This window comes from Camelus ferus, chromosome 23, assembly GCF_009834535.1.
Source record: "Camelus ferus isolate YT-003-E chromosome 23, BCGSAC_Cfer_1.0, whole genome shotgun sequence".
Lineage (NCBI taxonomy): Eukaryota > Metazoa > Chordata > Mammalia > Artiodactyla > Camelidae > Camelus > Camelus ferus.
Genome location: NC_045718.1, coordinates 19,337,064 through 19,349,291, shown reverse-complemented (window position 1 = coordinate 19,349,291; position 12,228 = coordinate 19,337,064). Strand labels below are relative to the sequence as shown.

Here is a 12,228-nt window from a genome sequence, read left to right as displayed (position 1 = left end):
AAGACTTTAGAGGTTCTAATCCCTGAAAAGATTGAATGCTCTAACCTGCCCATGTAAATCAAAATGAAAACAATATTAAACTTTAAAGTATGTGGAGGTAAGATGTACAGCATTCTTATTTTGCCCAAAGTGTCTGTTTCCTTGCCTTTTAAAGTATATTAGATATAAAAATTTTCAAAAGAAATGTTGCCTCCACTTTGCTGGCACCTTAGATACATGTTTAGCCTGCCTTGGGAAGTCCATCTCTTAATCTCTCAGGCTCATCCCAAGGGTCACCTCCTTGGAGAGAATCCTCTTATCCATCGTTTCTAAAGTGACACTCCCAACATCTGGAGACCCCCATCTGTCATATCACCTTGGTTTTTAAAAAAAATATTTCATGAAAGCATTGAAAGCTGTAACTGTCAGAGCTGGTTTCTAGTTTACTGGTTTACTGCTTGTCTCTTCCACGAAGGCAGGGTCTTGTGTGTCTTGTTTGCTGCTGTCTTTTCTTGTCTTCACTTAGCACAATGCCTGGTACAAAATAAGTGCTCAGTGATTATTTCTGGAACGGAAGGATGAATGAATGCAGGCAGATGTATGGCAAGTGGAAGCGAGTAGATTAATCCCCAGGGAGACAGGCCAGCTTGGGTTGCCACTGTGTAAATGGGTGTCTTTATGGGGTGAGATGGGAGAAGTGAGTTCACAAAAACAGAGGACTTCTGATCGGTTACAAGAAGGGAGGGCCCTGGGGAAGGTTTACAGCTGAGGAGGGAGACGGCAGCAGGAGCATGCTGTGATGCTGGATGGATTCGGGAGACAGTGAAAGCTGGTATTTATTTTTAGGTTGTAATTTCCCTGTGTCAACTTCAGATTTTCAGTAAAATTTCTCAAGCCCAGCAGCTACGTGTTGTGTTCTGAGGAGAATGGGGAAAGGACCGTGTGTTTGTGTTTGGGACCAAAATAGGCTGGAGAGACCGGGGGCAGCATGGAGAAACGGTGAAAAGGAAGTGAGAGTGGCTGAGGACAAGCAGCAACTGCAATGAATTTGTAGCATCTCCCTAGAATTCTCAGAACTATGGTTGTTCTGGTAGTAGAGGAAAGAGTGAGTTGCATGGGTAAAGAGGTTGAGGTCACTTTGGTTGTACAATTATTAAATTATTTGGTAATTATGTGTTCAGTGTCTGTGTCCCGTGAGACAGTAGTCTCTCTCTGGACAGGAATCGTGTCTGACTTGTTCACAACTGGGTCACGGCGTGCCTGGCATTGGGTGGGTGCTCAGTAAATATTTATTTTGTGAATGAATGGTTCTGGATGTTTTTGTGTTTCTTGGTCAGAGGTCAGGAGGGTTTGCTGTGAAGTGAGGGGAAATCTGAAGAAAAGCCCAGCTCTGAGACCGAGGACCAGGCCGAAGCTGCGATCGGAGAGGGTTCAATACACAGACTGATTAGCTAAGAGGATCCAGACCCCTGCGCAGGCCCCAGGGACACCTGGAGGGAAAACGGGTACTGTCAGTGACCAGACAGAGAGGCCAGGAAAGCAGCAGATCGAGTACACAGAGGCGTGTGGATGAGAGAAGCCCCCTCAATGCCCACGCGAGCCCCCGGCACACCGCTGACCCCCAGTGAATCAACTGCGACAATTACTCCTAGGCCCACTTGGCTGTGGCAAGGGGTTTCTTAGTGTACCAGCCCTGGTGCCCACGGGTTGAGACAGCCTGAAACTTCTGGCAGGACAAGGACAGGCAGGGACTGAAAGACCTTTTGCTACACACGCCTGCTGATTCTCTAGGAGTGACAAGAATCCTTAACACACGTGTAGGGACTCTTGCTTCCGGCAGACCCCCCCCCCCCATTTGTGCCCTGTTCTCCCCTGGGGCCCACATTTATCCTTTTCATTACCTCTCAGGCTTCTCAAAGCTGGGGCTTAAACGCCTTGAGGACCTGGATCCATGGCCTCACCCGGGAGGTGTTTCAGTTCCAAATATCAGAATTGCTGCCTGTTTGATTTCTGGCCTCTCCCGAAGTGTCAGCTGTGGTGGGTGGAATTGAAAGCCCAGCCTTGGAAGTCTGCTTGGAAGTGGTCAGCTCATCACGAAGTTTCTCAGGTTCCAATTCTCAAGGGAAAAAAAGTTTTTTTGTTTTTTTTTTTCCTGGATGATTTTTCTCTCTATGGTGTCTTGAGAGGGAGTTATAGGGTGATATTCCTGGTGTCTCATTCTTTTAAACGCTTTTTGGTCAATTTTTCCTCGCCCCAGGGATCCATACTGGTAAATCAGTATCTGTTTATTGAGCACTTAACGATGTGCAAATGTGATGCGCTCATTAGGGGATTAAAAAGAGTGGCTAAAGGTTGTCCCTGGTCTTAAGGAGTTTGTAAGCTAGGTTTGGGGACAAATCACAAGATAACCAAACACTGAATAGCCATAAGTGTGTAAATTTGAGATAGAAGGGATTTACAACACAGAGCAGAACCGACTGCTAATTGGACTGAATCAGGAAGGTCTGCTGCTGCTGGAATTTAGGAAAATCTTATAGAAAATAGCAGAGAAGTCATCACTGATCCAGGGGTCTGATCTGAGTCTTGAATTTAGGATTTAGCCAAGTACACAAGAGGTGGAGAGGGCAATGTTCACAGTCAGAGCCAGATAAATCAAGCCTATGTGTGGTCAAGGGAATGGAATGGTTGGATCAGAGCATTTGTGTGAAGTAGGGCCAGAAAGGCAGTTTTTTTTTCAGCAGGATTCTGAGAACCTGACTGTGGACTCTGGACTTTAATCTGAAGATGATGGAAGGTGTATAGGTCAAAGTGCTTACCAAACCCACTTCGCAAGTGGAGCTCAAGGCCAAAACTAGCAAGATGAGATGCGATAAGAAAAAAGTGCAAAGGCACGTGAGTGCTTGTGTGTGTGTGCACGTGTGTGTGCATCTGTATGTTTACGCATGTCTTAAAAATAGCACAAATTCAAGATGTCGGCAACCTGTTTTAATGGTATTTGACTTGGAATAGATAGAGGTGTTAATGTATCTTATGTTCAATATGAGTCTTTGGTGTGATTTGGCCCAGTGGTGTTCCTCTTAGGGACTGGAGTGGCTGCATGTCTCACAGGTATTTACCCTCTGAGTACAACTTGCAGAGATCCCACTGTCTATGTTTCTAAGGTCTTCTGGGGTGGAAGGGGGCATCTTGTGATGCTTTAGGTTTTGCAAATTAAAGCATTCACCATGACCATTTTTCCTACCAGTTTCCTTGAGGTGTCATATTCTACAGATTATCCTATCATTAATTTTCTTTTAATGAAAAACAAATTCTCTCAAGTCTTGGGAGTACAAATGTTGTAATGGAAAGTACATGGATTTTTGGAAGCTTAAAGATCTGCTGTTGGATTCTGATTTCACCCTGTACCAGTTGTGACAGACAATGCTCTGTGCTCACAAAGTCTTTTTCCTCTTCTGGGCACGTAGGAAGATCACGTAGGAGCCCTGTGAGTAGTTCTGGCCAGTAGGTTGTAAGCAGCGTGACTGCGAAGCTTGGAGGAACTGGGGAGAATTCCTCCCTGCTCCTCTAACCTTGCTGCCGTGACCGTTAACGCCAAGTGTCCTGGTTGGTGCAGATACAAGATGGCAGAAGCCCCTGAGTGACTGTGTAGAACAGAGCACCTCTCCTCTCTCCCCTGTCCTCATCGTACTTTGTGGAAGCAGCAAACGCTTGTTGTGTTAAGCTGCTGAGGTTTCTGTGGTTAGTTCGTTACTGCAGGATAGCCTAGCCTAACTTGACTAAAACACTAGTCCTGGGGAAGGGACAGACTGGGAGTTTGAAATTTGTCGATACTGACAGGCATATGCAGAATAGATAAACAAAATTATACTGTATAGCACAGGGAAATGTATACAAGATCCTGTGGTAGCTCACAGCGAAAAAGGCTGGGACAATGTATATATGTATGTTCATGTATAACTGAAAAATTGTGCTCTACACTGGAAATTGACACAACATTGTAAAAATGACTGTAACTCAAAAAAAAAAAATTAAAAAAAAACAACCAAAAAACAACACCAGTTCTGTGTCTTTGTCACTTCGGGCTGCTCTAACAAAACCCCATGGACTGGGTGACCTAGGCAGCAGGACATTCATTCTCACACCTCTGGAGGCTGGACGTCCAGGATCAGGGTATAAGTAGGCTGGGTTCCTGGTGCGAGCCGGCATCCTGGCTGGCAGACGGCTGCCTTCCAGCTGTGTTCTCTGGTGTCTCTTCCTCTTCTTATAAAGGTTCTAATCTCATTGCAGGGACTCCGCCCTACATGACCTCATCTGATAAACCCAATTACCTCCCAAAAGCCCTCACCTCCTAATACCGTCACATTGGGGGTTAGGGCTTCAACATACGAATTTTGGGAGAACATATTCAGTCAGTAACACTCAGTTACCTTGCATAAGCTACCTGATCATTCTGAGGCTGCAAAAAAGGGTATAATAATAAATCCTTCAAAGAGCTGTCTTAAAGGGCTGCTGTGAAGCTTAAATGAGGGAGCGTAGAGATGGTGTTCAGCATGGTGCCTTCCTTTCTCACACATCGAGGAACTGTGCTACGTGCTTTCTTGACATACATCTAACAGCCCCAAGAAGCAATACTCCTTAAGAAGGGGAAACCCTATCTTACAAAATCCACAGTGACGTAGAAAACTTGTAGAACTCTGGGCAGTCTGTGGTTTTAGCGGAAGGGCTTCAGGGCAAAGGAGGGAGCAAAGAGAGGAAGGATTAATTACTTGTAGGTGAACAAAAACCACCCTTTTTCTCCTGAAACTTCTTACTTTATTTTTACTGATTATTCTAGTACAATACACTCATTGTGGAAGATGAGAGCGTCCAGAGAAACACAGAGAGATGGGAAATGTTAGCATGTTGAATATTCGCTCCCTGTCTTCTGAGTATTATTTTTTCTTTAGAATTAAGTAGATTTTATTTGTTTTATTTTTTATCTTTTGTTTTATTTTTCCCCTCATTTCCCCCCACATTTGTTTTATTTCTCCCCTCCCAAAACCATCTCACGAACATTTCCCCAGGTTATTAAAACCTCCTTATCAGTATTTTAGATCAGCAGGGGGTCAGTTTTGAATGATGGTTTAGAGGGAAGGAATTAGATTAGGTAAGATCTCATCACCCTCCGCTGTTAGGATACAGACCAGACTGTAATCTGTGTAAGCAGAGGCCCCAGGCAAAGAAAATGCCTTTTCTCAATAGGCCTCAGACTTGCAGGGCAAGTGCCGGGAGATATGTAACAAAAGTGCTGTCCAGACCAACTTTGACTCCTCTCCTTGTCAGGTGTTGGAATCTGGTTTTATTAACTCTTGGAGGCCATAAAACACTAAATCATGCTTACACTTGCTCCTCTGCCCTCTGTCCTCTGTAAACCCCTCCCGCCCCCTGTCCTTTATCCAGGAAGGCCGGGAGCATTATCCTGCTCTCGGAGAGCTGAGCTCATTTGGCCCCTTGACTGCCCCCTCTTCCCCTCTGGTCCAGGCTCTCGGGAGTTGGCAGCCCTAAGGAACAGAGTGGAATGTGGGACCTGGGGCCTCCCTGGGAGAGGAGGAGGGAGCAGCCCAGGCCAGCCCGCTGCCAGGTAAGTGAGCTGTGAGATATCTGTATGGAATGGTATTTGCTTTTTGTTAAGCTTACTGCAAAGACTGCTGCTCGTACTGCCAACACCTGTGTGTGTGATGCACACACAGGGACAGACCCTTTGCGGAGCACGCACTGAGCCATGTGCTTTGCTGAGAGTTACACAGGCATTGTCTCCTTTGATCTTTATGAAGACCCTCAAGGTAGATCGTTATTACTCCCATGGGATGTAAGTGGCTTTGGTTGTGCAAAATCACAAGGCTGGTGATGCAGAAACAAGGCTTGCACCTTCATCTCTCCCACTCTGAAGTCTAGGCTTTTAACTGCTGTCCTAAACCACCACCCCTGTGAGCAGAGCATCCTGGAGCTGGAGGGGGCTTCAGGGCAGCTTTAAAACATATTGAATGTCCCTGCCCCTCTGCCAGTTGATTAAGCCTCTGGCTAGGGCCTGGCCTAACTCTGTGATTTTATAAGTTCTGCAAGTAATTCTGAGGGCAGCCTGGGTTGAGAACCAGTAAAATCCAACACCTTTATTTACAAATGATGAAACTGAGGCCCGGGGGTGTGGGGGGCTCTCCCAACTTTATGCTTTGACTGAGATGCAGAGCTGGAGCATTTCAGAGCTGTTCAAGTCCATGCAGAGACCCGGCGTGGCCACAGGCACTGCAGGGAGGTAGTGATTAAAAGCCTTTGGGGGGCTGATTCCAGTTGAGAAGTCAGGTGTGCCCATACTCCCTCCCCTCAAACCGCAAGATGCTCAGTCCTCCATCCTCAGCCCTCAAATGCCAATGTGAACATTAGGGAATCGGATTTGTCTCTCTAGTGGCCCTTTGAGGGATCCTGTTCGGAATTTTAAAGTCCCGGGAGGCAGCCCTCTGATAGCCTGGGGAGCAGATCTCAGGATGCAAACGCCCCACATGGCTCACAGCCCTTCTGAACGCTCGCTCCTGACCTCACCTGTGGCCGCATGTTGCCCCTTTCAAATGTGTGTCTCTCTCCTCTCAGGCCACGTGGCCAGCTCCACATGACAAATCTATGGCCAAAGGTCATGGAAGTTGGACTTAGGTCCCGGGAGCCTAGTTCCCAGAGGGCAGTGGCTGGACAGTAGGGGGAGGGGAGGTTGGGGGTGGAGAGGGGTGTGGTCGTGAGCCGGCCAGTCTGCCGAGGAAGATGGGGAATTTGGGAGGGCAGTGAGGGTGGCAGAAATGCCAAGATATTCCTCTCTCTTCTCTGGGGAGCCATGAACCAGCGTTTGACTCCACCGAGCTATAGGCTGCACTGGGCTGTACTCCTCAGGAGGGAGGGGACAGGACATTTAGGGGTGCACCCTGGGGGATAGAACAGAAGAAGCTGAGGCCCCTGACACAGGAGCCTGACCTCAGGGGAGGGGATCCCCTTCCTTGGGTGAGGGGGGTCGTGTCATGCTGTCATCATGCTCAGTCTTGTTTGTTTAATCTCACCGGCTCTCCTTGATGTTTGTCCTGTCACCTTCCCTGCCTTCCCACCCCTTATGGGGCGCCCAGGTCCTTGCCCAGAGCAGCTTCCTGTTGGAACGAGGGGAACCCTGCTGGCTGGTGTGTGCCGGAGCCTCTGTGATGGGGCATCCAAGGCCAGCATTTTCTCCATCTCCACAAAAGAGGTTGTATCCATGGAAAACAAGCTGGCAGGGACCAAACGGTGTCTGTTCTGGATGTTTCTTCAGCATCAGTGTCTCCCCAGGGGTTCCCGGTCAGATTAGCGCTCCAAGGGCACCGCTTTCAGATGCTGGGTCTTGATTAGGTTTGGGAAACACGAAGTTCAGCGTCTAGTGGGCTCTAGTCAAGGGTCACCAAGGGTGGGGAAAGGGAGTTCAGGCGCTCTAAGGCCCTAAGTAGTGGTTAGAATGTGAGTGCTGAGCAAACTGGTCTGGGTTCAGATGACCCCTTTCCAGCTGGGACCAAGTTAGTGAAATGTGCCTCATTTTTCTCGTCTGCAACGAGAGAACGGTGACAATGGTCTACCTGCACAGAGATGTAGTGAGCATTAAATGTGCTGATACGTAGAAAGTGCTTAGAACAGTGCCCGGCACACAGTGAACTCGCAGAAGGATAGCTGTGGTTAATTTAGGCTGACTGCCCGACTCTCCTAGACCTCAGGCCGAGGCTGCTGTGCATGGCTGTCAGTTGGACGGATGTTCAGGTGGGAAGGTGAAGATGTGGGGAGAGGTTCCCTTGGGAATAGAGTCACCCCATGATGGCAGCCCAGGCTCCCGTTCTGCGTTCTGCTGTCCCTTGCCAGAGGCTGCATTCCTGTCTGCGCTCAGGAACATAAGGAACCACCCTCTCTCTCTGGTTCCTGGAGGGGTGCACGGAAGAGTGACCGATTGTCTGGGCAGCTGAGCAGTTGTGCTGGATGGAGACATGCCAGCTTTAGTCACGTGGCTAATCCCCAGGGCCCTTCCTGGAGCCCACCCTGTTCCACAGACGAGGACTCAGCCATGACTCATTGGATTCAGGTGGTGCCTGAGACTTAGTCACCAGGTGCCCCTTCCTCCACCACCTGGGATTCAGCTTCCACAGCCTGGATCAGGCTGTCTTATCCTTCTCAACCTCTTCTCTCCTTCTCTCCTTCTCTCCTTCCCTGCTCCCTATCCCTTGATCTCTCATTGGTCAGATCTTGGCTGATCTCCTTGGCAACATGAACAGTTTGAGCCCGACAGAAGGATGATGGAGACAAGTGGCTCCCCAGGCCACCCGCATATCCTGTTAGAGACATTGTGAGGGACGACTGACAAGCAGGCAGAGAGGGAGACTGCCTGCACCGACATAGTGGCATTTCTGTAACCTGGGGGTAGGTGCTTCCAAAGAGATCTTCCCCACCCCTCCCTCTGCAGCTGACTGATGTATGAATTTCCACTATTAGTCATTCACCCTGGCAACCAAAAGCCCAGTCTGTCCCCTTTGAGAAATGCAACTCTGCCTACAGGGCATGGGGAACTCTTTAAGTTGTATCAGTGATTCCCACTTCAGTGTGAATCCATTCATTCCACAAATATTGAGCACCTACTATATGCCAGGCACTATTTCTAGGGACTCTGAAAACCACAGTAAACAAAATGGACAAAAATCTCTGCCATCTTGGACATTACATTCTAGTAGGGGGGAGGCGAAATAAATGTGATGACTAGGTGGACTGTATAGTTACAAAGTGGTTAAGTATTGCAAAACAAAACAGAACAACCCTTCCATGATGTGCGGTAGGTGGGGTTGGGAATGCTAGGGGGACAGGGATAGGGCAGGGAAGTTGGTTGTCGTTTTAAATACGGTGGTCAGAGTCGGCCTCCTTGGGAGGGCAGCATTTGAAAAAAGAGTTAAAAGAGGTAAGAGAGAGAACTTTGCAGGCGTGGGGGAAGAGCGTTCCAGGCAGAGAGAGCAGCTGGGGCAAAAGCCCTAACTCAGAAGCAGCCTGGTAATTTGGAGGCACAGCAAGGAGGCATGAGGCTGGAGCGAGAGGCTAGAGCGGAGAGGAGTGTAGGGGTGGGGAAGGAATGCGTTTGTCCCATCTGGACAGGCGCAGGCTGGGAGGGTGGAAGTGGGTTCGAGTTGCCTTTGGAAGTGGGAGCTGACTGAACTGCCAGAGGGATCGATGTGGGTGCGAGAGGGACCGGGGTCGAAGAGAACCACTTTCCTGGGCATCTGTTCTAACGAGTCAAGCTCTGAGGTCGTGGAGGGTGGAGAACTCTGGAGCAGGACTGAGGGTGGCGGGAGAGGAAGGGGACCCAGAGGGGAGGCTGTGGTGTTGGAACATCGCCCCCACCTCACCTTCAGCCCTGGCTGGGTCCTTCCTCAGCCTCTGCCTCTATTTTAGGCTTCTTTTCTCTGAACAAACTGGATTCTGAAGTTCAAAGTCTGTACCTGGGGCCCTGCAGTCCTGAGGGGACTAGATTCCCACTGGGGAGCGCTCGTGTCCCTGAGGAGTGAGGCTGGCTGGGCTCTCCTTGGGGTCTGCAGGAACAACGTTCTGGATTTGTCTGGGAACACATGGGTAGGATGGGGGGGGTGCCTAGGGGTGCCAAAGAGAGCAATTGCTGTTTCCCTCTGTGTAGCCAAACCACTGCGGGACCTGCCCCAGCCTGTGAAGTCTGAGACACCTATTTACCTGGGCTCCTGGGCTCCTAAGGGGAGAGGAGGAGGGGGATTTAAAGGGCCCAGCCTGCCCCGCCTGTCTGAGGATCCGTGATTGCAATGCCTGCTCCTTCTGCTGAGTTAACTATTCTTGAGTTCTTTGTCACATCCTCTTCCTGGTGGTGGGCAGGGGATGGGCAGCTCCACCAGGGGCAAGCTTCCTGGAAAGCTTGCATTCAGGGAATTGCAGAGGTGGAGAGAAAGACTAGGCGGCTGGGCTCAAAGCCCTTGGCCGGTGTGACCTGTCTCTGTGGGGGACTGGAGGAGGGGGGACTGGAGGGGGGGTCTCTCTGTGCTCCTTTTGCAGATACAGGGCCCAGGAAGGCAAGCTGCTTGTCCTGACCCTGGCTTGTTGAGTTAAACCAGATTTCAGTGGAATGCTTACAGAGGTCCAGACACTAGCATTTATCGGAATGTCCATTATGCGTCTGAACAATTCATCGCCCATTTGCTAATTACAGTATTTTCCCCTGCCATCTGGGGCTACATTAGATCCTGTGGGTTGGAAACAACCAGTTTACCACTTAATCCACAAAATCTTACGTTTTCCCCTGAAGCATTCTGAGACCAGTTTCTTGGCCTTAACCTTCCAACTGTAGAGAACTCCCTGCTTAGGAGACACTCACAGGCTGGAATGGCTCGTTAAGAGTCTCCTTTAAATAGACACTTTGAGGCGACAACGTTCCCCACAATGCCAGAGTAGGCTCTCCAGGGCCAGGATCTGGACTGGATGACCTTCCAGGTCTCTAAAAGCCCTCTGACCCTAACCTGGGGGGAAGAGGGTCCTCTGAGACAGCCTCTCGATCTTGGCCTGTGACTGCTATTTACAGGGGCTCTCAGCCTGCAGCCCAAGCCAGGAGCCTGCCCAGGGTCCCACAAAGGAAGCTGTGTCCTCAGGCCTGGCGGGGGGCCAGGAGAAGTCATCAAGTTACGTCTCAGCCTCTCCTTCCTCTCCTTGTGGTCAGGTCTGCTTTCTGGCCCTCCAGGCCAGCATTCTTGCCCAGGGCGGGAGGGGCCAGGAGACCAGCCCTCCCTGAGCTGAGCTGTGACTCACAGGCAGTTACCTGTCCCAGGGCTCCCTGCCAACCCTGCGAGGGAGCCGGAGGGGAGACATTTAGAGTTCATTCCTGTTAATTTGTCCTAAGCTTTTCCTTGGGTGAGTTGGGCTCTGACCTCTTCCTGATGAACCAGAGCCTTTTAATTCCCCAAGAAGTGGGATTTTCCACTTTTTTGTTTCCCTTTGGGAGGGGTCTGGTGCTTTCCAGGGTCCTGGCTGTCTTCTCCCCTTCTGGCTCGGTGACAGGTCTGGGGCTTTTACACTCAATGTAAAAGCACTGATCCTTGTGTGCTCTGCTTGGTCTTCTGTCCGGAGTGGTCCAGGACACAAGAGGAGGCTGACCTCTACACATCTTGGGAAAGTACCTGCACAGTGCCTGTCACAAATGTGGCGCCTCCCCTACCCCAGGAATCTTGGTCTCCAGCGATCACTAACCTTTGCCTGGTGCAGCTCCCCTCCTCTCTGCAAGGCACCCACAGGCAGGGGGGCACTGAGAGCTTGCTGTGCGGCCTCTGGGACCGACCCACCTGCCCAGTCCTGTCTGGGTTGGGGGTGGAGGTGCAGTGACGGCAGATGGGCGTGCCAGCTGCCAGATTCCTGAGACCCGCCCTGCAGTGGGCTACGCCCAGCCGGGGAGTCTCCAGAGGTGAGGCCGTTGTTTAAAAACGGGGAGCCAGGCGAGGAGACCCCCACATTCAAGGGGAGCTCTCAGAGAGGCGATTCAGAGAGAGGACCTCGGCAGGCAGCTCGGAGCAAGGTATGTGACCTGCCTTCACCTGCCCGGTGGGGGCTGGATTTGGAGCAAGGGTTGTGTATCTGGGTGTCGGGCCTGGTTGCAGGGGCCTGATTCATTCCTCTTCCTGGGAGCTCAGCTGAGCTCGTGCAGTTCCAAAGGCTAGGTTAAGTGTCTGCCACTGTTTGGATTGCCTTTTCACATCTGATAAGAATCTCGGTGACTTAGAAGAAAGCAGGTTCAGAGCTGGGCTGTGCACAGAAAGGAGAGGGTGGGCTGGGGTGCTAGAGCTCTTCCAAAGGCTGCTCAGAATGCCTATCTGGGCCGGGAAAGGAGACAGCTCCGGGTGGGAGAGCAGAGAGAGCACTGGAGGAAACCAGAAGATGGGGCTCCCTCCTCAGCCACAGTTAGCTGTGAGATGTCAGGCCTCCTGTCTCCGCCCTTGGCCCCTGACCCCTCGGGGAGGGGATAGGAAGGAATGACTTTGGGATGTATGATTTAAAGATGCCAGGAGTGCCCCAGTTCTCCCTCTGCCCCTGCCTCTCCAACCGCCATCCCTCCATCCCAACCTGAGGAGTTTGTGGCTGTCATTGGAGCAGAGCGAGCATCTGATCCAAGGCAGAGGTGGGCGCTGGCTGAGCAGGGGTGGGGCATGCCTCAGCAGGGCAGCTGGCATG

At 50.6% G+C, this 12,228-nt stretch overlaps 1 protein-coding gene across 1 annotated transcript in view; it reads left to right on the top strand.

Annotated features, from left to right (window-relative positions):
• The window catches only part of LAMB3 (laminin subunit beta 3), a 143,018-nt gene that overhangs the window by 93,388 nt on the left and 37,402 nt on the right, over nucleotides 1-12,228 (top strand). Inside the window, 1 exon segment of the mRNA XM_014555885.2 lies at nucleotides 5,500-5,599. The gene's annotated coding sequence lies outside the window, so the exon portion shown is untranslated.